This window comes from Danio rerio, chromosome 25 (assembly GCF_049306965.1).
Source record: "Danio rerio strain Tuebingen ecotype United States chromosome 25, GRCz12tu, whole genome shotgun sequence".
Lineage (NCBI taxonomy): Eukaryota > Metazoa > Chordata > Actinopteri > Cypriniformes > Danionidae > Danio > Danio rerio.
In genome coordinates this window covers 15,702,098-15,727,469 of record NC_133200.1, presented here as the reverse complement: position 1 = coordinate 15,727,469, position 25,372 = coordinate 15,702,098, and the positions used below count along the sequence as shown (strand labels likewise).

The following is a 25,372-nucleotide window of genomic DNA, read 5'->3' as shown; positions in this document are numbered from 1 at the left end:
TACATTTACATGACAGAGACCCTTAATGTACTTTAAATGTAAATTATAAAAAAATATATCTTAAATCTGCAAATTGGGGTATAAAAAAACAGGACGAATGCAGATAGAACTCTCTCATTCTAAAAAGTAATTTTCCACTTGGAATTATAAGATTCTATTTGGAAGATCGTTAATTAAAGTATTACTTTTTAAGAAATACAACATACATCTTCTTATTAGTTTAATAAATAAAAAAAGTAAAAAAAAAAGTCTTGTTCAAATTAAGCATACAAGGCTGTGCTAAATATTTTGTCCATTGCAGATGTTAATTTTATGTACAGTAATTAAGATGAATTCAACACTTTATATGAATTATTGAATTATGTTTATTGAATTATATGCCCCATGAATAAATTGAAATATTTGCCCTCTAATGCAAATTTAAACACTTTATTAAAATACAGACAATGAGCAAATGAGTGTAATAAACACTGAAAAATGTTTCACTGACTTTATTTACACAAATAAAAATATTTTACATTTAATATATTACATTTTTAACAACTGGTTCTTTTATTAACAGTGTACAATTGAACATTTAATCTCAATGTAAAAAAACGCTTCTAAATCATCACATTTACACGCATATTTTCAGTTTCAGGTTTTTGCTCAATTCTGTGCGGTTCTGCATTATTTAGTTGACTATGATTTTGTGTTTCTTTCTGGTCTCTCCTGCTGTCAATGGAGCAGTCCGGAAGAATGTCATTGAAAGCTGATCCTGATTGGTCCTAATGATTGCATTCGAAATGCTGATTGGCTCACAAATAGAACTTTATAGAGCCAAGCTAGAGTTAGACTTTGTAGATAAAATCTTTTTTTATGTAAACAACTTATAAAAAACAACATCACATGATGTAAATAAGTAGTCATTTAATAAGAATATGTGAATAACTCAATTTTGACAAAATGTCACATAGAACCTTGTAATTCTAAGGTGACTATATCTAAAAAAAATGCTCTGTTTTTGCTGCCATTAAACCTGAGTTTTTGGTTTTTGACAGTTTTTAATACTCCAGTCTGTAGACCTGAGTATTATTCAATATTTTTTGTCTCATACTGATTAAATATGTAGAAGTTTGTAATTAACTATAAAGAGCCCCTGCAGATCAGCTAGCGGAATTTAAAATGAATGTTGTAGGCATCGCCACTGAAGAACTTTATTATGTTGTTTGTCTTATTTCCCTGTCTTATTTTGACTTGCTCCCGAATCCCGAATCTACCCCTACTTTCTTTATATGTGATAATTTCTATCCTTACTCCAAGTATTGAATATTGATCAACATCTTAAGTACTTTTCAATTGTCTAGTCTTATTTCAAGCCTTAGCAAATAACTGAGAAAGCACTAATGTAGACTTCTTACTAAGTATTTTACAGTATTTTAAAAATGCAAAAATACAAGACATTTTGATACAAAATATTAAGATATTTTTATTAACTCTATCAAAACAACTTACAAAATACTATTTTGCATTTAAAATACTTATTTAAAATACATGTATCATGAAAACTACCCATCCGTGATTACATGCATATGCAAAAATGCAAACAGTTGCAATTTTATGATCTTGTTGGACTTAGAAATAGTTTCCGCTATGAATCACCAAGTAAATTAAAACGAAAGTCCAGAGCGATAAAACCAATTCTTCCCTCACCTCACTGTCTCCTTGTTTAAGTTTAGCGAAGCGAATAAACTCAACGGCTTCCAATGCATGTGGAAAAAAATACACGTGAACCTAAGCTAATAATTGCAGTGTATTGGGACGAAACTTTTTTCCTTTCTTTGAAAGAAGATGATATGTCTTCCCACACGTTATGCATTAATTAGATACGTGCATTTCTGTCTGAGGTGGCGATGCACTCGTGGAGGGCAAGTCCTTTCGTTAACTCAACGGAAAGGTGCTGTTTAAAAGTAGCATCTACATAACATATAATTAGACATGCTTCAACTCAAAAGAAACTTAAGTTATTGTAGGGGGGTGTAGCAAGGCTTATATTATACATAATGTCTTTTTTGTCAGTTGGGTTTTGTGTTGTGTTTGTTCTTACTATCTCAGTGCGGCTGGGTTCCAGACATGCAATTTTAAACAGATAGCAAACTGAATTCAGAGGGTCAAACCAGGTCTTCGTTTTCGACAACAATACTCTTCCTAACCACATCTGCTTTGTGTTACTAGGACATTTGTTGGGTTTTCAGGTGCATTCTGGTTCAGTGAACGTGGTTGGAGATCAGTGAGTCGAGCTGCGGTTTATTCTCTGGCCACGTTCGAAATCCACATGTGACTGGAATTGATTCAGGCTCATCTGGATTTCATACTTTTTCTCGCCATGATGTTCCAGAATTATGCAGTTTAGAAACTATAATTCCTAAATCAAGCCATATTGCTTGAGCCCATCTCTTTGGATCTTTCAAATGGCATTTGTCTCATTATGCTATACACAGCCTTCCTTTGTATTTGCCTGAAGAAATAGGCTTTATTATATGACTCATAATTACCCAATAGGGTTCTTACAGCCCAATGCCTCACACACAAGTAAAGGAGAGGGAGTTATTTGTGGTAAAAGGGGTGTGAAATCAATGAAGTGTGGGAGTTAGTCTGAGGCCGATACATAACAGATAGCACAGGTCAGCTCTAAGCTACTGATCTGCTTTGCTTTGCTTTAATATGTGTCAAGCGAAACGATCTTCCCCCTCACTGCTTCCCCTCCAGGGCCGGAGATCCGGAGACGGGATTGTCCTCTGAAGCCTAATCGCAGAAGATGACACCATCTCCATCGCTGGATCACTGTTGAGTAATCTAATCTGTTCCAATGAACTCGGAAGCTCAGAAAAGCATCATGCTCCAAGAGTCACTAAATTTATCTAATGAGAAAAACGATGTCAGTAAGGTGGAATTGGAGATGGGCTGAGGTGACGTTCATGGGATGCAGATTTGGTTGAAATAAAAGCAAATCAATCTATAAAATAACAAGCAAAAAAGAAGTAACACAATACAACAAAAGATTTCTAAATATTTACATGAAATAACTAACTATCATACAAGTCTTTAATTGTACTTTGCAGTATGAACAGAAATTCAGTACTTATTATTTATTCAGTGTTGAACTAAAAAGATTCACAGAGTCATTAATTGACAACTGGAAAACAGTCTATATCTGTTTTAGTGGCTAGGTATGTTTTTGAATCTCTATAGAGAACAATTTCAAGAGTCACTATAAAACATGGTTGGTTGTGGTCTACATTATTTGTTATTCTTCATGGAGAACTGATTCACAATTGCTCAGGAATCTAAAAATACTGATTGTGGTGTAGCCTTTTTTTGTGTGGTGTAGCCATATTTTATTCACTACTAAAGAGAATTAGCCTAAAAGGTCATGTTTTAATTCACTGTAAATTTATTCACAATAGTTGAATGGGCATCTTGCTGCACGTATTTTAAGAATACACTTAAAATTATATTGTAGTAAGACCATTGTTAATTTACTAAAGGAGTCAATTTAGAAAAGTCATTTGTTTGGTCATTCATTGAAAAACCCAGCGTTGCCAGATTGGGCGGTTTTGAATTTTATTGTGCGGGTAAAAAATGCCATAGGCGGGTTGTCAAAATCTGGGCATGTGCTGTGTGCTCCTACTCTATTCAGGTAGTAGTGACCAGTGCATAGAGCAAACCGCTTGGTCCCACCAGCAAGAAGACATGATGGAAAGTTGTATCAAAGTCACCGGATTCCCCGGACAAATCTGACTCCCTTTTGAATCTGACTCCAAATTTGAATCGCCTCTTGTTACAGATATGAAATAGTCTGATAACAAGCAGGAAATGTTCATAGGCCAATGACATGACAGAAAGAACAAACATAGAAACGTTGTCTGATTGACAAGCAACACCTAATTATGTTCAAATAAATATAAAACGCCAAATAGGATGAATTTATACCCCATTTCGAAAGTAAAATATACTTTAACATTAAGTGCAGTGTGTGGGTGAGAGGGGGCAGTGTTTCGATGTGATCCAGTTGTGGTTCTGAATGTTGGTGTTGTTTGCTGTATGGTTAAAAATTATGACAGTTAAAGTACCTATATTGATTTCGATTTAAGTGAATTAAAATTGAATAAAACATTAATCTAATATTTTAGGCGGTTTTTGTGTGTTTTGGCGGGTTTTTGTACAGTTTTTAGGCTGGAAAATAACGTTAAATCTGGCAACACAGGAAGATTCGTCATCATTTGGTCTCCATGACATGAGAACCGAGTCACTTGACAAATTAGCTCGCTAATCTCCAGGTAATCTCATTATACCAGTACGTCACGATTAGTGACTTATATTTTAATCATAAAGACTTGATCTAGATGAGTAATTTGTTCGGTAATCTTTATATGCGCTGTTAACGTTACCGTTACGTATTTTTGAGTCATTAATGGCGCCAGTCGTTCACATTTAACGTCAGGCAAACGCGTTTACAAACATTTTACAAAATGTTTTTTTTTTACAAACGAACTCCGAAACATTTTCAAGGAAACCAGTTCTGCTCTTGATTACAAGACCTTGCAAACAAACGGTTTTTCTACGAAGGTACGTTTTGTACACTTTTACAGATTGTGTTACCATATTTATGGGGTTTAACAATTAGTTCAGTCAAGTATCTATTTTAACATTATAACCTTCATAAAACTAATGGTCCTCGTTATTACACGCATGGATTGTTGTTATTGAGCCCATCCATACCTGAAACGCCATTCATATTGCCTTGTTCCTCTTCCCTCAGGTACCATTTACCTGCGAGATGAACTAGACCTGCAAGAAACCAGACCATGACCCAAAAAGCAGAACTGACTGCAAAGATTTGAAGAAACACGAGAGTAGGTAACAGGTAAGAACAAATGACTGAAGCGAGAATATGTTAGACAAGACACTGCAGGCCATTAAGATAAAAATATAATACATAAAACAAAACCTAAATGTTATTGCTATGTACATCTTTAATTGATTGCTTGCAAATGTTTTCTCAAATGTTGTTGACATATGCAAATAGTTAATTAAATATATGCTAATTTGCATACATTTCTAGCAAAAAAAAAACCCTGAACATTGTATATGGTGTTCAGACTTTTAGATTTTACTGAGGAGTGGGCTCTTTGGAAAAATGTTCAACAGATAAATTTGTAATTGGAAAAACACATACAAATGTATTTTCAATGTTTTCTTGTCATTTAGATTGGGGGAAAAACACTTTATATAAAGGCAAAAAGCCCCACACATCTCAAAGTCAACAGATAAATCACAAAAAATGCTTTCTATTTCTTGCCTTAAGTAAAATATAGCATGTTATTTAAATTTGCTTCAGTGTAAGCTGTTCAGAGAGATAAATTATATTTATAACAATTTCATTTAATTTTTTTATTGTCTCACTGATAATTACCACAAAAAATGTTGGTATAGCTGGAAATGCGATGTAACAACAAATGTAAGTTAAAATCACAGTCATTTTAAAGGGCTTGTGTGATCACTGAACAACGCAGTGGTTTCACATATTCAAACCATTCTCGCTGCTTCATAACCCAGTGCTATTACTTCACTCTGATTTCATATTCATAGAAATTATGTGTGGAACCTGATCTGGTCTGCTACCCCTTACGTCTTAAATGAACTCTGCATCCAAATGTGTGAGCATTTTAGCAGATTCACATAAAGACACATTATCATAATAGTACTCAAATGTCAAGTCAAGTCATGCCTCATTGTCATTCAACCACACTAGAGGCCACTTCTCCATACCATACAAGACAGATGTGTACATAATATACGTATGATTTTGTGTCATGTGGTGCGTGTTGTTGACTTATTTCAGCCTCTGTAATGCAATTTAACAACGTCGCATTTGCCACTTCGCATTTCATAATGACAGAATGTTCGGTCACACCAAGCCACCGCAACAAGTAGCTATCACCGCGGATGGGCCCAGATGTGTTAAAAGCACAGAACAATACTTCCACCATGTTTAATAGGTGTGTAACCTTTCAGACTCATCAACCCAGCACCGGAGTTTCAGCATTAGGGCGAGCGGTGTCCCCTTCTGCATTTGAAGCCAAGTGCATTGTATTTGATTTGCTTATTTGTTGAGTTTATGCCCCACTTGGCACCGTTGACGCTAAACAGAGAAACCGTGCGTCTATAGTAAACATGTATAAATATTTGCCACATGACCTCGCAGGGGAATCCTTGCTCATCTTAAGCTGAAGCTTAATGTTATCTTTCATGATGTTTTAAACTTTCATTTAAAGAGTTCTGTACAGGTTATTTGATGAATAACGCTGATAAATAATTCATAATTTTAACTAAACACTAAAATGTGAAGTAAATGTTTTTAAAAGCAATAACTATTTTAATGTTTTTATATACATAAAAAATGTATACAGTTGAAATTAGAATTATTAGCCCTCTTGTTTATTTTTTCCCACAATATCTGTGTAACGGAGAGATTTTTTTTAAACACATTTTTAAGTATAATAGTTTTAATAACTAACTTCTCATAACTGATTTATTTGATCTTTGCCATTATGACAGTAAATAATATTTTACAAAAATTTTTTTAATACACTCCTATACAGCTTAAAGTGACATTTAAAGGCTTAACTATGTTAATTAGGTTAACTAGACAGGTTAGGGTAATTAGGCAAATTATTGTATAATGATGGTTTGTTCAGTAGACTATCAAAAAATATATAGCTTAAAGGGGCTTATAATTTTGACCTTAAAATTTTTTTAAAAAAATTAAAAACTGCTTTTATTCTTGCCAAAATAAAACAAGTAAGACTTTCTCCATAAGCAAAAATATTATCAGACATACTGTGAAAATTTCTTTGCTCTATAAAATATAATTTTTGAAATTTTAAAATAAATCATATTTATATACAGTATATATATTTATTTAATCTTGTGTGTATTGTGTGTGTGTGTGTAGTGTGTAGTTTTTAAAGATTTATTTATCAGATTTTTGTTACATTTAGCAAACAAAAATAAAAAAAGAAAATAACAGTACAAATTATATATATATATATATATATATATATATATATATATATATATATATATATATATATATATATATGTGTGTGTTTGTGTGTGTGTGTGTGGATATATATATATATATATATATATATATATATATATATATATATATATATATATATATATATAACAGTACAAAATTATAAAAAAAAAAATAAACAACACTATAACCCTCATACTGTGCAACACATTATATGATGTGCATAAACAATATATGATGTGCATTCATTTTACAAATTAAGCATATAAACAGGTCAGTAACGAAAGTTGAGGTTGGCAGCATGGTGGATTATTAAAGTAAATAGTGATAATGAAAGAATAAGAAAAAATAAATAAATAAAAGAAAGAGAAAAGGGAAAATATATTAAACTGAATAGGCTGGGGGAGACACATTCGTCAAACTTGTGGTTTTAAGTCAAGAATGAGTTGAATTAAAAATGCAGGATGAGCAACCGTTCATTCTACTCAAACTATTTCAAGTTTCAGAGATTTAACATGCTCCAAGAATGGCAACCAAATGTCATAAATTTTATTACTGAACCTCAAAGACTATATAATTTTTTTGTAATTTAACAAAATACACTGCCTAGCTAATACTGACAGAAAATATATTAATTCAGAAAAATTAAATAGTAACTGACAGGTGGGTTGGGCGTTTACACTATTACGTCTTAGTTTTAAAAATGGCATCTTAGAATAAAAATGATCCACGTCCAAACACTGGCATTTCATTTTGGATTCTGAAAAAGCCTTTTTCCACACTATACCGCTGAAAACGTACATTATGTGACCACACACGCAGGCATGCTCTGCAGCATACACGTACGTCTGAGCTCCAGGCAGTCAGTGGGTGCTTTGAGCACAAAGCCCCAGAGAACAGTGCACATTGGATTGTTATATATAACGTGATATTTAATTAATTTTGTCTCTATCTAACGGCTCTTTGGTCTTTTGAATCTTTCAGGTAACGTGTCACAATATCAGTACACTGCTTCAATCTTTCGCTTTCACACGTGTTATCGAAAATCTAGCTCATATACTGTTGGTCGTTCACCTTTTTTACCAATCAAATTTGTCAACGCCATTATAACGACACAGATTAAAAAGTGATTGATAGGTGGTAATTTGTGTGTAACTTTCTTTATTTGGTTTTAGGTAAAACAAAGACCATGTGGGTCAGGTAGTTGAAACGGTAGGCTACAAATAATTAATTTGTTATGAATTATTTAATTGTTCATAAATAATTATTCACCGCTGCCTATGACGACGATGCCATCGTCCATCACGATGTTTCATATTAGACATCGATGCCAAATTGGTCGACATCACCCAACTCTAACTCACAGTCAAGGGGTAGAACTCTAAACTGGCCAGTTAACGGAGAGGGATCAATTTTAATAGATGTAATTGCTGAAAATGAATCAAAAACAGACTCTCAAAAAATAAATGTGGGTATTCTTAACTTGAAGTGTTATTTAAAAAGTTTTAATTTCCATAAGACTAAAAAAAAAAAAAAAAATAAAGCGTAAATGTTAGATCGAAAAGCCTAAATTTGAAGCACTTAAACATATAAATATATATTTAAATATGAATGTTACCCTGGTAACTAAATAAGTAACTAAAATAAGTACTTAATTGACAAAAAAGAAAGCTAAATAAAGTATAGCAATCAGAATACTAATAATATAAGTAAAAAAAAAGCCTACTAATAGTGGAAAATATATAAAAAACAAATGCACGGTGTGGGTCCTTTTTTGTTGTCTGCATTAAATTAAACGTTCAAAAATGATTGTATAATGATAGAACACATTATATACTAGTTTAATGTTTCAAATAACATTTGTGAAACCTATTTTAGTATGTAAAATGAACCAACATAATTATTCAAAGCTGTACTTAATTGACTTAAACCTAATTGTTGGCTTCATTTTCCTCCATTGAAAACACTATCACAATGCTTTTCTAAAGAAGTGAAGGAATAAATAATTAACAAAATTATTTAAATCTCAAAGTGATAAATAATATTAATGCTGTCATCTAAGCTACGTAGTACATAACCCTAAAAATGTCTTTAATGACCAAACGTTAAAGTAATTTATGTAACAATAACATTAAGCTTTCTCATTCTATTTGTTAAGTTTTATTTGCGAAAGCATGTGAACAGTCCAAAATAATCAAGCAATTATTTAAAGGCCTTGGAGAGCTATCCACTGGAGAAGGTAGCCCACAGTAGATCACATTAGATAGCAAGTTGTTGCAGAAAGGAAGTTTCCCAGTGCTTCTGTCAGCTCTTTTGGATGGATAACTCAGACCACGCGTAATTATATTATAGCGCAGCTAGTTTGAACCGAGACTGACACATGCCTCAAACACATTAGAGGTTCATTAATGTGTACCATGATCACCTCCAGAACACTACACGGCCTCGTCTCAAAAGGGCACATCTTCATTAGACTTCGTGTGATGGTAACACTTAATTAGAAACATGGATTTGGAGCCCAGGGAGCGCAGCAAATGGAGTTGTTGCTACAAGCCAATCAGATGAGGTGGCGAACACCTTTTCCCAGTATGCCGATGGCCGCGTGTGACTGTGTGTGTGCGTGTTGTTCAGTGGAGCATGACGGCCCCTCCTGTCACCCAATGACCTGTGAGGGGGCCCCAACGAGCGGCGAGTGGTTGTCAGCCTAAGCGCTAGTGACAGGCCCCACTCCGGGCACAGCTGTGCAGGACCCCGCTGTTGTTTTCCCACTGCCTGCTGGGCAGCTGCACTGCTGAGGGGGCCACGCTCTCGTCCTCGCCCCCCTTTTCCCTCTCTCAATCCCTCGCCGTGTCTCTTCCTCTTTAACCCTCACTTCATTTATCTCTCTTTTCGAATTCAACACTATTTAGCAGTGTAAATAGTAGCCGTTTTTAGTGGTTGGAAACGAGAGCTGCCTCCTAATTTTTCAGCCAGTTTTTTAGTTTTTTTCTGAAACACCATATTGAAGTTATGTATTATTTAGGGATGCATTCATTCGTTTTCCCTCAGCTTAGTCCCTGATTATTGCCACAGCGGAATGAACCACCAACTATTCCATCCTATGTTTTACACCTTGGATGCCCTTCCAGCCGCAACCCAGTACTAGGAAACACCCATACACTCTCATTCACACACACACTCATACTCTATAGACAATTTTGTTGAATTTAGTGATGCAGTGATGTGGAAGTTTTGGTTGATACTGATAACACGTTATATTTCCACATTTAATATTATATTATTACTACTATACCCTCAAAAAATGAGTTTTCCTGCTTGTTTGAACTACATATTTAAAATAAGTTGAAACAACACAATTCCTAAGTTTTTTGGGGACAAGTTAATTGTTTTAAATTTTACGTTAAAATTATTAAGTAAACTTAATTGATTTATGTTGGGATGACATGAAGGGATTGTGTGGAAGCCAGGATTTTTTACTGTGTTGTGTGTGTGTGTATATGTGTATATATATATATATATATATATATATATATATATATATATATATATATATATATATATATATAGTTCAGAACATTGAAATTTAAATTAAAGTCTTCCTTTAAATTAAAGTTTTTCTTTAATACAAAATTGACATTACTTGGGGATGTGTCAGTATTGGAGCACTTGGCTAATGCTAATACCTAATAACTCTTTACAATTGGAGTCCAATAAGCAATATATACAATATCATTTTTGACTAAACGGTAGGCAAGGGAGGAAAACCATTTTCAAAAAGTTTTACAACTGCTAAAAAGTTATACGATTCCTAAAGTATATGAAAGTTTTTTAAATCTATTTTTATGTGTTGTAAAGATATTGAGTTTTTGAAACTAATGAAGAAAGCAGAAATCAATTATTTATTTTAACTATTTAGCCTGAAATGGTTAAAATAGAATATACTGTGTTCAATAGGGAAAGAAAAGATGTTTTGTTTGTTTTACCCAGACATTTAAAAATCATTTATTTAAGAGCAGTAACCACAATACTGTCATACTGTAAAACTGTGGTATTTTTATTACATTTTAATTATTCCATCAGAAACCTATACTTTTTTATTTGTTTTGGATGTCTATTTACATCTATAACTTTTGAAAAGTTATTTATAGCTCTATTTTTTTGAAAATATAAACAAAAAAAGATATTTTTCAAAAAAAGCATGCGCATACTGTGCATCTTGCAGTTTTTATTGGCATGCACAAATACCAAAACAACAATGATGAGCTACAGGACTATATGTGTGCAATCATGTAGTGCTTGCTAGTTAACTTAGCTACAATGCCAAATTCTATTCATATTTTGCTATGTACAGTGCTCAGCATGTATAAGTACACCCTTCACAAATGACTCGTTTAATTTCATATTTTGAATAGGAAGCTATACAATATTATATTAGTCAGTGCAAGCCACAGCTTATCTAACAAAATAACTTACAATAACAGTCCAAAAACTAGTCCACCCAAGTGTGTGTTATAGAAAAATATTAAAAACAAATGAAGAAATGAGAAAAAATCAAGAGAAGCAAAAAAAAAAAAAAAAGGGAAAAATTTAGTTGAAATTGTGTAGGTTGTAATTTTCTTTTGCAATATTTTGCTTGAATTTAATTGTATTATCTTTCAATTTCTAAAGTTGCTCGGTGACTATAATAATATTTTCATAAATATATCTGTTAAATAAATCTGTTTTGTTTAAATTAATCAAAATACATCGCCTTTATTGACTGTTTCAAAATGGGATGTACTCAATTATGCTGAGCACTGTATACATTATGTACAAAACTAAAATTCATTTTTGAAGAAGTGTCATGTCTCTTTTTCACTCAACGACTAGGGCAGAATCTGAATCTTTTACAGAATAGTTTTTAATTGGCGAATCTTCAGTTTTATTGTAAACTGCTGGTTTGGCTGAATATTTTTAGTTGCTGATTTTCAGTTGAATTCAGCTGCATTTCTACTTTTTTGTAGGTTCCAAGCAGCAGGAAATCTTCTTAGCATCATTAGCATCTGTCATGCGCGCTCTGCCCTGTAACCAGGCTGGGAAAGTGGCAGTTGGGGTTGCAGTGACAACCCCCTGCTCTTACCCCAGGGTGGGCGACAGGCTTGTGGCCCGTGGGGAGCCGCTAATCCCTTAGTCTGTCCTTGGTACTCAGTTACTAGTTCAGGGTCATGTAAGACCTCAATAGTTCATTAAACTCTGACACGGACAGGTCAAAGGCCCCTTTTTTTCTGTCCAGAGTTCAGTTGGCCCCTTTAAAGCTGATTTACATACAAATTTTACATACATTTCTTTGTGCACATACACGGGCTCATTTGTTTGTATTATTATTCATATTTTATCCACAAATACAATACAGTTTGCTGTTCATTCTTTTTTTCTATGCATTAGACCTGCTTTTTTATTTGTAATCAAAACTGCAGGAATTCAAAATAATTGTACTTGACTGAAATTAACTAAAAATAAATAAAAAATGAAGTTAATAAATTAATAAATAAATATACTAAAATTACACTGATAAATGTATAAATGATATATATTCTTACAACAGTACTGTCTGGTTTTTGAATCTGATTGTCTGATTGCTGTGCGATATTTGGCAGTAACAGCACTTGCACTGCCTCTTTACCCCTTGTGTATTACTCCGCCCACATACAGCAACAAGCAGAGAGACAATCTACAATTTGACAAATACTGCTGATGTTGGACAACATAATGTACTTTTGAGGCTTTTTTAGTCGAGCATGTAGTTGTTTAGATTGCAACTGTGTAGTTTATTTATAAGGACAGTGCCTATTTTAAATATTAAAAAGATGTAATTGGCGTTGTCTATCCACAAGATGATGACAGAGACAGCATAAAAAGTCATTAGAGGAGGAAAAATAAAGCGTAATGTTAAATTACAGCAGATCAAATCATTGAAAAACTGGTAAGTGACTTTTTAAGTTGTTCTTTCTCTTTTGTATGTTGTAGTGCTGTATTTATACCATAGTATATAGTGTGTTGAATGTGAGATGGGACTCATCATAAAGTCTGGAGATGGCCATCTGTATCTAATGAGTGTACTGTTTTCACTACTGCAGACTAGTTCAGTAAATAGAAAGAAAGAAGAAATGCCCCCATGTGTTTAGCATTTTTCCTTATAACAAATACAACAGTAATCTGGTTGGGATTCCATTGCTTTGGCTTTTTCTGGGTTAAATTTTGCGATAATACTGGGAAATCTCTGTAGACTGATGGCATTTCATAATCTTAAAATGTCAGAAAAATCTGTTTTGTCATCACTTTAGACATTATGCTAAAGAATCATTCAAACACTAGCTTTGAAGTGACGTTTGTGAAGTAGCAATGGTTTCTGCTGTTCTGACGTCAGCTGCAGATTTGAATTAATGGTGGTGGAAAGTAGATTCTCATAAAAAAGGGTTTTGAGACCTCCATGTTTGATTTTCACACTTGTAGCAGTGCATTGTGGCTGTATATCGTCACTGATGGCATACAATGCACACCTACTGCACTGCTACAAGTGTGAAATTGCTTGTATATATTTATAATTATATATGTATGTGCTGTCAATTGATTAAAAAATTAACTAATTAATAACACTTTTTTTCACACATTTTCGCATTGACAAGACTGAAACTTATAGTTTTGGCTATTCAAATGTAAGTCAGATGCAGACATATACATACATACACGTGTGTGTGTGTGTGTGTGTGTGTGTGTGTGTGTGTGTGTGTGTGTGTGTGTGTGTGTGTGTGTGTGTGTGTGTGTGTGTGTGTGTGTGTGTGTGTATGTCTGCATCTGACTATTACATTCCCACAATAATGTTATTATTTTTTACATATTTTTATGATTATAAATTAACATATTGCTTTAACTTTGACAATTCCAGTTTCCAACTATGTGTCCAACCGATTTGTAGCTCATAATTTAACTAAGATTATTGAATATTATTTAATAATGAATTGTACAATAATGAATATTTATTTGAATGGATATTTGTGATGTTGTTTTCATTCTGGCAAGTAACAAAAAAATATTGTAATTAATATACAGTATATCATGTAGCATTCATCGATTGATTGGCCTTAAGGAATTTTTGTCAAGGTGGCGGTGTATTTCAATAACTATATCAATATCAATAATTAAAAGATAATCAGTCCAACATACAACTTATATTACATTCAGTTTCTGCTATCAAATCAAGAAGAGTTTCTTAATTTATTTTTAAATATCTTTCCTTGTTGGATTCTCATTGTTGGTTAATAACCCATACTGCTGGTTTTTGGCATGTGTGCAATGAATGTCCTTCTTTCTCTAAATAGCATTGCATTTTCTCACAGCAGTCACTGAGATTATCCGCTTTTGCTTCATTCACTGCGAGATTAAAAAATGAAAGAGAAGCAGTGTCTGACTGTCTTTGTACATGAGCTGTGGTCTCTTGGGAGAACGACTCATTCTGCTTCGGGCGGAAACATTGTCCTGAGTGTACAGATGCAGACTTTAGTAACAGACAATTTAACACTGCCTCAAAATACACACATACACTCATTCAGTCTTCCAATTGGTACGTTTATTGCCATCTAAATACAAATTGTCTGTAAACAAAGCAAAGCTACGATAATGAAATTATAATCATTCTAATAATGCATGCTGTGCCGTGGATGTAATAATTATGATGCTTTACTGTTTGTTACTGTCCTCAGTTCTCATTAAGGGAACATTTAAATGTTACTTTGGCATGCCTTTTTATTCAGAGGATTTTGCGGGGGGGGGTTTTTACATGAAAGTTATACATTTGATAATTTCATGCATTGCCTGCTGGGAATCACACACTTGGCATTGGTTTGCTTGCCACCACTTGTGAAAAAAGAAAAATCATTAATGAGATTTAACTATTTTTTCAGACAGTATTGAGACTAAGGGTGTTTTTACTTTAAACAATTATGCACGAAAATGGAAAAGACATGGCTTTATCATATAGATATAGACGTATTACGGGTAATATGGATGTGGATACTGTCACAATTATTTTTTTATAGTTTATACAGACATGATGAAGGTATATTTTTCAAAAAATTGCACTTATTAATGTTAACTTATTTGAAGTAAAGAGTGAGAAATCCTGTAATGATTCCAAACTTTTTCCCAAATTTTACCAAAACCCTTTTTTTTAATTTAATGTCTGTTAGTTGAATTATGGTTTTATTTTTTGTAATTTTTAGAAATTATAAAACCGTTTGAACATCCATACTGACCCTTTTTTTGTACTTTTAAGTATTTTTAGTACTCTTTAATGTTGACACTTAATTTTATTAAAATGATAGTTTAAATTGAATCAAAGGGGTAATTAAAAAATTTTAATTCAGCTATCATTTACTCAATCTTGTCTTGTTCCAAACCAGAAAGACACAACAAGATATTTTGAAGAATGCTGAAAACCTGGAACCACTGACTTGCACTTGTGTCTTACTATGAATGTAAAGGGTTAAGTTTTTAAGCTTCATTTAAAATGTCTTATTATTTGGTCGATAAAATAAAGAAACTCATAAAGTTTTGTAACCACTTGAGGGTGAGGAAACAGTGAATAAATTAAAATTTTGGGGCAAACTATCACTTTAAATGCAGTTGATTTACCCATTTTAGCATAATTTAAATCACTTTTTATAATAATAATAATAATAATAGTAATAATAATAATTTGTTAGATTTATATAGCGCTTTTCTAGACATTCAAATCGCTTTACACATTGGGGTTATCTCCTTATCCACCACCAGTGTGTAGCATTCAACTGGATGACGCAACGGCAGCCGTATTGCGCCAGACCGCACGGCACACACCAGCTAATTAGTGGAGAGTAGACAAAGTGATGAAGCCAATGGTAGTTAGGAGACTGGATGCTGGAATTAAACCCCTACTCTTTTTTTTTTTTTGAAGGACATCCTGGATTTTCCACGATCACAGAGAGTTGGGACCTCACTTTAACGTCTCATCCGAAAGATGGTGCTCACTGAGCAGTAAAGAGTCCCCTTCACTATACTGGGGCATTGGGACCCACACAGATCACAGGTTGAGTGCCCCCTGCTGGCCTCATTAACACCACTTCCAGCATCAACCTAGCTTTCCCGTGTGGTCACCCATCCAGGTACTGACCAGGTACAGCCCTGCTTAGCTTCAGTGGGTGACCATGAGAGAGTAAAATTTCATAAATATTTCATCTTTAAGATGCATTTAAAATATACCGCAAAACTCAAAAAGTGCATTTTAGTTCATTATAGTACATTATAATAAATTATAATAAATAAGTAAAACTTAAATGGCCTTTTATGCCATTGTTATTATATTATCTGCAAGCAGTTTTATTATCTGCATGTAGTTAGAAAAGTATACTTAAAATAAATTTAAAACAACATGACGGAGGGTTTATGATGAGGTTATTTTCAATTTCGGGTGAACTAGCACTTTGATTGTACTCATTTTTAGGGTTTTTTCTTCCGTTGAATTCAGTTTTTCTAACATTGTGGCCTATGGTGATGACTACCAGCATTTTAAGAATTTAAAAGCAAATAAAGGCAAAATAAAAGTAATACCCGTGATCCCTTATGACAGATTGAGGTCAATCAGGTACTGTATCAAAGCTAAATTATTCTTATTTTTAATTTTGCAAAAGTAAGATACCTGCTTGTTGCAACCTATTTAAAAATGTATATAAAATATAGTATTTTAAATACACAACAACTGCACAAGCAATAACCCTTAATATTTAGAAAGTTTCATAAGCTATGAAAGAGAACTCTCATATAAAGTAATAATTTAATATGAGCCATAAAACGTATTGTCATTTACTCTTTTAAATGACAAGATTCCTCTTCTTCGAATGTTTACATCATTATTCTCCAGTCACATCCATTTTATCTAATTGATTATTTTAGTTTCATATACGACTTTACAGTATAAAAGGCCTAGATAAAGAAAATTAAATGGGTTTTTATGCCATTATTATTATATTATCAGCAAGTATAGTCTGAAAAAGATATAATATCTTAAATACAAAACAATTGCCCAAACAATAATCTTTAATATTCAGGAAGTTTCATATCTGAAACCTTGAATATCTTGAAATGTCAGATAAAGTAGTAAATTAGTATGATCCATAACACTTATAGTCATTTACTCTTCTTAATGACAAGATTATTCTTCTATGAATGTTTACATCAGTGTTATGCAGTCACATCCAAGTGCCATCAGGCTTGTTCCCGGCCCCAGAGGTTACATTGCAGTAAAGCTAATTAAGAGCTAGCCTCTTCGCTAGCCCAAAGCTAGCACAGCAACACCCATTACAACCTACCACATCAAGTGTACAGGCCATGACCAAAAGTTATATCCAGCTTTTTCAGAGTTGCATCGACATGTCAACCGTCAGACAATAAAAACACACACAGCTGAACCTCCACATTCACTCCATTGATCCATTTTCTACACGAGTAAACAAATCATCAAAGCGAAGCCCCGCGCCACAAGGTGGGTGGTGCAGCCGTGGCAGTTTTGCGTTCGTCTGAGATTCAAAGTGTAACAGGCCAACGTGGATGTTTGTATCCACGCATTTGTGTAGACCTGTGTGTGCGTTGTTGCTGTATAAGGGGGAGGGCGGTGTTCTGCACCCTTTCTCACACTATCCCCAATGGTGCGTGGCTCTGTGAGACTGCGCTTAGTCAAGCAAGCCGCCCATGCTCACTGGCATTTCCTAAATGCGGCCCAGCTGGAGGCCGACTCTGAGTGGCACACACACACTCTCTTAGCGGGAGAGGGAGGGACGGGCGGAGAAGGAGGGCGACTGATGGAGATATGCCCCTCGTTCGCCATCACCGCTACCATTAGCCACTGCAGCGACGCATTTGATGCACATTTCCTGTCACAGTGGTCGAGCTCCATTTCGAATTAATTTTCATCAGCCGACTGTGTGATGCCCTTTCTTTTAAGTAATGTCAGTGTCTTTTTTTAATGGTATTTCTGTCAAAAGTCTCTAAAGGTAATAAATGAAGCTTACGGGGGTAGGTGGCACGTGGGCGGCTGGGGGGGCAGATGGAGATAATTGACTTTCTAGAAAGCTTCGGAAATTATCTCAGGACTTCAGTCATTAATGTGATCGCAAATCGCTTGGGGAGGGGTCGTGTATGCATACAAAATGCAGGCCAGACAGCAAATAATTTGATTTTTTATTTTTTTATTTTTTTGGGGGGAAGGGAGGAAGAGGTAGGGGGGTTGTGGTAGTCAAGTTATTTGGTGATTGTTCAGTTCAATTTAATTAAAGTTTACAAAAGCTGCACATTAAAATTAAATCCAGAAAAGTTAAGGTTAATAGTTACTATAAATGTATTATTTACTAATAACTTATTTACTAATAACTAATTAACTAGTAACTAATAGCTTAGTTAACAGTTAAAGTTATTATATATAAACGTAGTTAACCTGCAGATATTTAGTAAATAGGTGATGTACATGTGTACATGTTCATTAAAGTGTATGTGTGCATTAAGTGTATGTGTTGTCCTTCGATGGTTGGCTTCATCTCTTCACAGGTCTTGGCTCTCATCAAGTGGCACTGCACAATCTCTAGAGGCCTCGGGATGGGCATCCCCACAAGGAAATAAAGACCAAAGAAAATAATTAGTGTAGCTGCTGTTCATACTGTAGTTGAACAAGATATATTAAATGTCAATGTCAAAATTAAGTGCTATAAATTAAAAATAGGAGTCATAGAAATACAGGTGCCATATATGAGAAGGCCTGACCTCCTAGTGTTACTACCAGAAGCCCTGAGTTTTGAGATCTTAAAGAGTGGGTTGGATTGTAGCAAGACAGAAGGTTGATTATATAAACAGTAGCTACAATATTTAAAGCTTTATAGGTGAGAAGCAATATTTCATAATCTATACAGATCTTAACAGGCAGCCAGTGTACGAAAGATAAAATTTGGGTGATATGGTCCTATTTTCTTGACCTGGTTAGAACTCTAGCAGCTGCAAGACGCACTAACTGAAACTGGAGGATTTGGGCAACCAGTGAAAAGACTATTACAGTAATCCAGTCTAGAAACTATAAAATCATGAACTAGCTTTTTGTGTCTGAGATGGATAGCATGTTTTATATCTTAGCCATATTTCTCATATGACAGACTGCTGTCTTTGTGACGTAGGAGATAAGGTTTTCAAAAGTTAATTTGTGATTAGTCGGAACATAAATTTCAGTATCCAGACAATGACCATATTAGCTTAAATGTGCTGTTAAAGGGAACGTTTATTCAAATATGTCATTGTTTACTCAAACTTGTTAAAACACCTTTGAGTTTTTTTTTTCTGTTGTTTACCACAAAAGAAATTTTTTTTTTAAATGCTTGTTGATAGTACCCTTAACATCCATTTATTTTCTATCATGGATGGGTATCAGCTACCAGCATTCTTCAAAGTATCTTCTTTTATGTTCAACAGAATAAAGAAACTCAAATAGGTTTAAAACCACATGAGGGAGAGTTAATGATGAGGTTATTTTCATTTTTTTGGTGAACTAGTCCTTCTCATTCTCTGGACTTTTTCCCCATTGTATTCAGTTTTTTTGACATTGTGGTCTTTGGTGATTACTACCAACATTTTGAGACTTTAAAAATAAAAACAGGCAAAACAAAAGTAGTACTTGTGGTCTCTGATAATACATTGAGGTCAATCAGGCATTGGATCGTAGTGTGTTAAAATGTTAAATGTTGCAACCTATTTGAAGTGTTGTAAACTAACAGCCTCAGCTCACATTTGAATTTATTCACTATGTGAAGTTTGTTTGTTAATTGCAATGTTATAAATAATGTTTAGTTTCTTAAAGAGGCTGATTGTTTTGCTTCATAATATTGGCAGTATTGGCAGCCATCATGAGTATTAATTTTATTTTGCCTGCATTTTTTTATTACTTCCTTTTTTATAAATCACCAAGCATCACTGTTTTACGTTCACATTTATATATATATATATATATATATTTTATGACTTAATTTGCAAACTTGTATTTCTTTACAAAATATTTCAAACTTTAAAAATGTGTTTTTGTTTTCTTTTTTTGTTGTTTTTACAATTGTGACTTATCTTAAATTATAACTTTACTATTTCACAATAATGACTTGCTACTTTCTTTGTCAAAAAATTGTATATTATTTGTTGTATAATTACAACTTCATTTCTCAATCGAATGGCAATTAATTTTATTTTTGCATTTTCAACTTTGTTTGCAGTTTTGTAAGTTCATCAAAATTGTGATTTAACATCTCACAGTTGTGACTCCATATAGTTTATTAAATCTACAGGTTTACTGTTTCTTACATTCGCAACTTTGTTTCATATAATTGTGACTTTGAATCTTTGCAAATTAATATCTCAATTAATTATAAGTCTTTAGCTTTAATTTTAAAAATTGCATTATTTCTCACAATAAGAGTTCATATATCAGATATATCAGTTCCAAAAACATTGTCAATATTACTATTATATCACCACATTTAGCTAATAAACTTGGTGTTCTACATTTCCCTGCATAATTCCCTTCCATTCTGCCATTTAAACACAAAACTACCTCTGCATGGCTTGTAATGTTTTTCATCATATGCACAACAGTACCTGTCTGAAATATTACGGCCCAAAAGGTTGCATTACAGCAACTGTCAAATGATCAAGCCTGTTTATGACCCCAAATAGTGATTCTTATGACTTTTCCAAGTGATTTACTTATTCAGGCGTTAATAGCAACAGCAACACTGCCTCGTTTCTGCATAATATTCATATACGCTATTGGATATAATAGAGCTGTCTAGCTAATTATTAGTCATCATTAAACTGTCCCTCAAAGGTTTATTCTCAGCTCATATTCATTTCATTCCTGAAGGTATAATCACGGCTCAAAGAATAAAGGCTTGCGGTTTAATTATTCTGTGTAAATACTTAAAGATACAGCGATTTTATTGCCTTAATACAGCTATGCTCTAGTTAAGGAACCTCTAGGCTTTATCTACATTTTGAAATAATGTTTTGTCATCTGCATTAGCAGTTTTTCATTGTTCCCTTTTAACAATGAAACTCCAAACGGAACACATTACTGGGAAATTGCAGCATGATTTTTCTGTACAAATATTTAAGATAGTACATGGATTTTACTGCAATAACACAGCTATTCTCTGATTGAAGCCCATACACATGAAATACTGAATGCATTGGCATGATTTCACTGTTTGTACACAATCATAGTTTTGTAGTTATTTTTGTAGTTGTAGTCGATAAATGTTAGTTAGGCATTTAATACTTTATATAAAAGGCTTTTTTGGTTATGGCAGCTCAAAGATGCCTCTCATAATTGCTCAGGTGTGAGTTTTTCACAGACTTCAACAGTGAAAAAATCTTGATAGTTCTGTAAGTCTCGTCTGTCAAATCTGATCTTTATTTTGTATTTGATATTGGAATCAAGTCAGGTGATAGGCTGGGTCATTCTACAGCTTGATTTTCTTGTGATGAAAGCATTTGAGAGTTTCCTTGGTTGTGATTTGGATCAGTCTTGCTGAAATGTCCACCCTGGTTTCATCTTCATCCTAATAATGTAGATGTTGGACTGAACCAGCTAATTTAAATTTACATTGAGGAAGTGCAGAGGGTTGGTGAAGAAATACTGAGAGATTTCAGCTGCTGTCTGGGCTTTCACTGCCTTTTTACATCTCCCTTTCTTCATGTGTTCAATACTTTTCCCCTGCAACAGTTCATTTTATTATGCAGAACTTAATTTGTAAACTAATTAGATTTGTTTTATTTGCATTTATAGATTTCTTTGGTTGTTACCAACATCTGGGGAAAATTTTAAGTCAATGGAATCTTTAGAAATATGTTTTCTGAGAATAATGGTGATGTGTTCAATACTTATGTTCTTCTAAAATATGTTACTATGCTTGGTTCATACAAAATGCAATGGTAGACACAATTTAAAGTGAATTCCACATGTTTGCAGAAACATTCGCACACCATATAATTCACCTCATATGTGATTTACTTGCACAAATACTTAATTACACATTTGGTGTTAACTTAACATCATAGGGAACGTTTTGTAATACGTGTCAGATAAATTTATTGTAAAACCCAAAAGTTTAGGGGACCTCAAACCATTTGAGGAAACAGATTGCAACAAACCATTTAAGTTCAAAAACTAGTCCTAATGAGTTCTGTTAACTTAATTTATTTGAGTAAACAAAGCAATTTGAGCACAGTAAAACCCAATAAATGAAGAGAACTAAACCGAGTACTGTAAAACTCAATAAGTTAAGGCATCTCAAACCGATTGGAAACCGATTGCAACAAACCATTTAAGGTAAAAAAGGAATCTATACGAGTACTGTGAACTTGCTTAATTTAAGTTGAAGTAATGATGTATTTAATTAACTGATTACCTTCATCACTGAGTACAAAACTCGTTTCAAATGTGTAGAATTAGCTTGCAGTAAATTTTAAGTTAACTCAACTACACTATTCATTTGATAAAGTTGACTGTTGGGTTTTACAGTGTGTCCTTGTTGTACACATCCTATTGTCCTACTGATCACCTAGCTATCCTAAACCCATCACTAAAACCAACCAATAGTGTTTTAAACAAATTGACAGAATATTATACTTTTTTGTCAATAATATGTCCCTGCAATATCATTAGTGTGAAAAGGAACATTTTGTATTTCTACCTAAAAACCACAGTCAAACGGATGGTTTTGCAGTTTCACAAAAATGTAGGCTAAAGCACATATTTCCATTTGAGCCTGCTAGATTCTCAACCCCCACCCCCCTCCCCCGCCCCCCCACACACACCACCCCCCCTTAAAATTATTTACTAAATTTATAACGTTTAGTAAATATAAAACATAAAAAAGCAATTTGTAAAGCATTTTAAAAGTCTTGTAAAACATTTATTAATCATAGTTTAGCATTAACTAATGCATTATTAAAATCTAAAGTTGTGAACTTTAACATTCAATAATTTTTAAAGTTGAATAAACACCGTAGAGTTTGCATGTTCTCCTCGTGTTCGTGTGGGTTTCCTCCGGGTGCTCTGGTTTACCCCACAAGTCCAAAGACATGCGGTACAAGTGAATTGGGTAAGCTAAATTGTCCATAGTGAATGAGTGTGTATGGATGTTTCACATTGATGGGTTGCAGCTGGAAGGGCATCCACTGTGTAATACATATGCTGGATAAGTTGGCAGTTCATTCCGCTGTGGCGACCCCAGATTAATAAAGGGACTAAGCTGAAAAGAAAATGAATGAATGAATAAACAAGAAATGTATTACGAAAAGAAATTTACAAACATGGACCATTATTTTAAAATGTTCCCAAAAATGATCTTGAATTTTGTGTATAAAATGTAGGTGCAAGGTGATACAAACGAAAAGTCCATGACATAGCAGTACTGTGGCAATACTGAAATAATATAATAACACTTCTTTACTAAAACTCTGATACAGGATTTGTGTGTCTGTAATTACGTTAGGCCATCTCTTTGAATCATCAATTGTTCGCCTTAAAGCAAAATAAAACAAAAAAATAACGGTATTATTATTTTGCGTAAATATTTAAAATACCATTTTTATTGCAACAACATAGCCGTACTCTAAGTAAAAATAGCATATCTACACAAAAATTTGGGCTTTCAATGGCAATCTAATAGACTTCCAAGAATAATCAAAACTAAGTCTTCAAATGAACTGGTAAAATTTACATAAACAAGTGTAGTCAGTCACTCCTGTTTATTTGGTAACTAGTTTTGGGATGTTTTTTGATGTCTGACAGTCCAATATCAACTTTGTTTTAGCCAAGCCGTTTAGATGTCTATAAGATGTCTAAAAAGTGCTTACCATACATAAGAAAATGCTTGCTGTGTGTGTTCCATTTATTACCAATAATTCATTCTTTTTTAAACGATATAAATGCACATACAGCACAGTAGAATGTTATAGCAGTATTACAGACATATTTTTGTTAAAAACACTAATTCTCTACATAAAGCAAGCTTTGTTCTATCTAAATTGTGAAATGATGTTTTGTCATCTACTTAAATTGTCCATTGTTTTCCTTCAAACAATGGAAGCACAAACATAATCATGTAAATTGTCTGCAAAATTACAGCACACCTGTAACAATTGACTCATTCCACTTGTTTTTGAATCCATTGTTCCACCAGCGACATGGAGAAAAAGAAAACATGGAACCCCTTCAGCACACGTTCAACATTTCGCATAACTCTTTTAATCATTCTGCTCGTGCTCCTCGTGCATTGTGTTTGAATTATCCAGCTCTAATGTGTTTTTCATTAACACAGCTCTTAAAGACCCTGTGCGCTGTTGGTGGGTGTTGTGTTGACCATGTCAGATCCAAGTAGGGAAAGAGAGAGAGAGCAACTAAAAAAAAAAAAAAAAACTTTCTAGTGCCATTTTGTTATGTGTGCACTGTAATTAACTTGCCAGCAGTAGCACATTAGTGTTGCATTAAGCTCTCAAGAGCGCTAGGTAAACAACAGGAGCTTGTGTCGGCCGTGACTTGTGTTGCTTTAGAGACTCGGTGACCCCCATTAGAGCGATGCCCTCTTCCTGATGCCCACAAAAGCGGGCAGGGCTTTAACTGTCACCCTGGCACCACTGGGTGATGCCCACCATTCTGCCTTGGTTAATTATTATTCCTCTCTTACTGATGTGGCTCATTATGTAGAAGTTTTGCCCAGGCTACTGTCTCTTCGTAAGGGTTTCGTAAGGATAAGGATGAAGTCAAATCTATGCATTCTAATTAATATTTGGTTATGATATAAACATTTCAAGTTTAACTGTTCATTTAATTTAACTATTTAATTATTTGTTTTGTGTTGTAATTTTAATTATCTAGGAACAAAGTCTAAAGTGAATTAAAAAAGCATTAAGGTCGAGTCTGAATCCACTTTTGCTTTTTTTAAGGATGGAAAAATAGGCTCTGCACCGTGGTGCATGGTCTAACAGGGTTGTGCTTATTCTCTTGATGAGTTATGGGTGTGTTTTAAGAATAAACCAATCAGAGTCTCATTTACCTTTCCCTTTAAGAGTCAGTTGCATCGCACCATAGTGCATTTGTTATTTACACGTTGAACTTTGTAAGTGAACGCTAAAGGCTTCATTAGTGAGAAAACAATTAAACAGTAGAGCTGCACGATTCTGGCTAAA

At 33.8% G+C, this 25,372-nt stretch overlaps 1 long non-coding RNA gene across 3 annotated transcripts in view; it reads left to right on the top strand.

The window, feature by feature from the left end:
* Window positions 1–4,257: 4,257 nt before the first annotated feature.
* Window positions 4,258–25,372, top strand: part of LOC137489337 (uncharacterized) — a 62,994-nt gene continuing 41,879 nt past the window's right edge. For 2 of the 3 annotated variants that reach the window (XR_012400335.1, XR_012400333.1), the window contains exons 1-2: window positions 4,258–4,608; window positions 4,802–4,906. This is a non-coding gene — a long non-coding RNA (uncharacterized lncRNA). Of the gene's footprint in view, window positions 4,609–4,801; window positions 4,907–16,055; window positions 18,841–25,372 lie in introns of those variants that run through there. The other variant, XR_011008756.2, reaches the window with a different exon arrangement.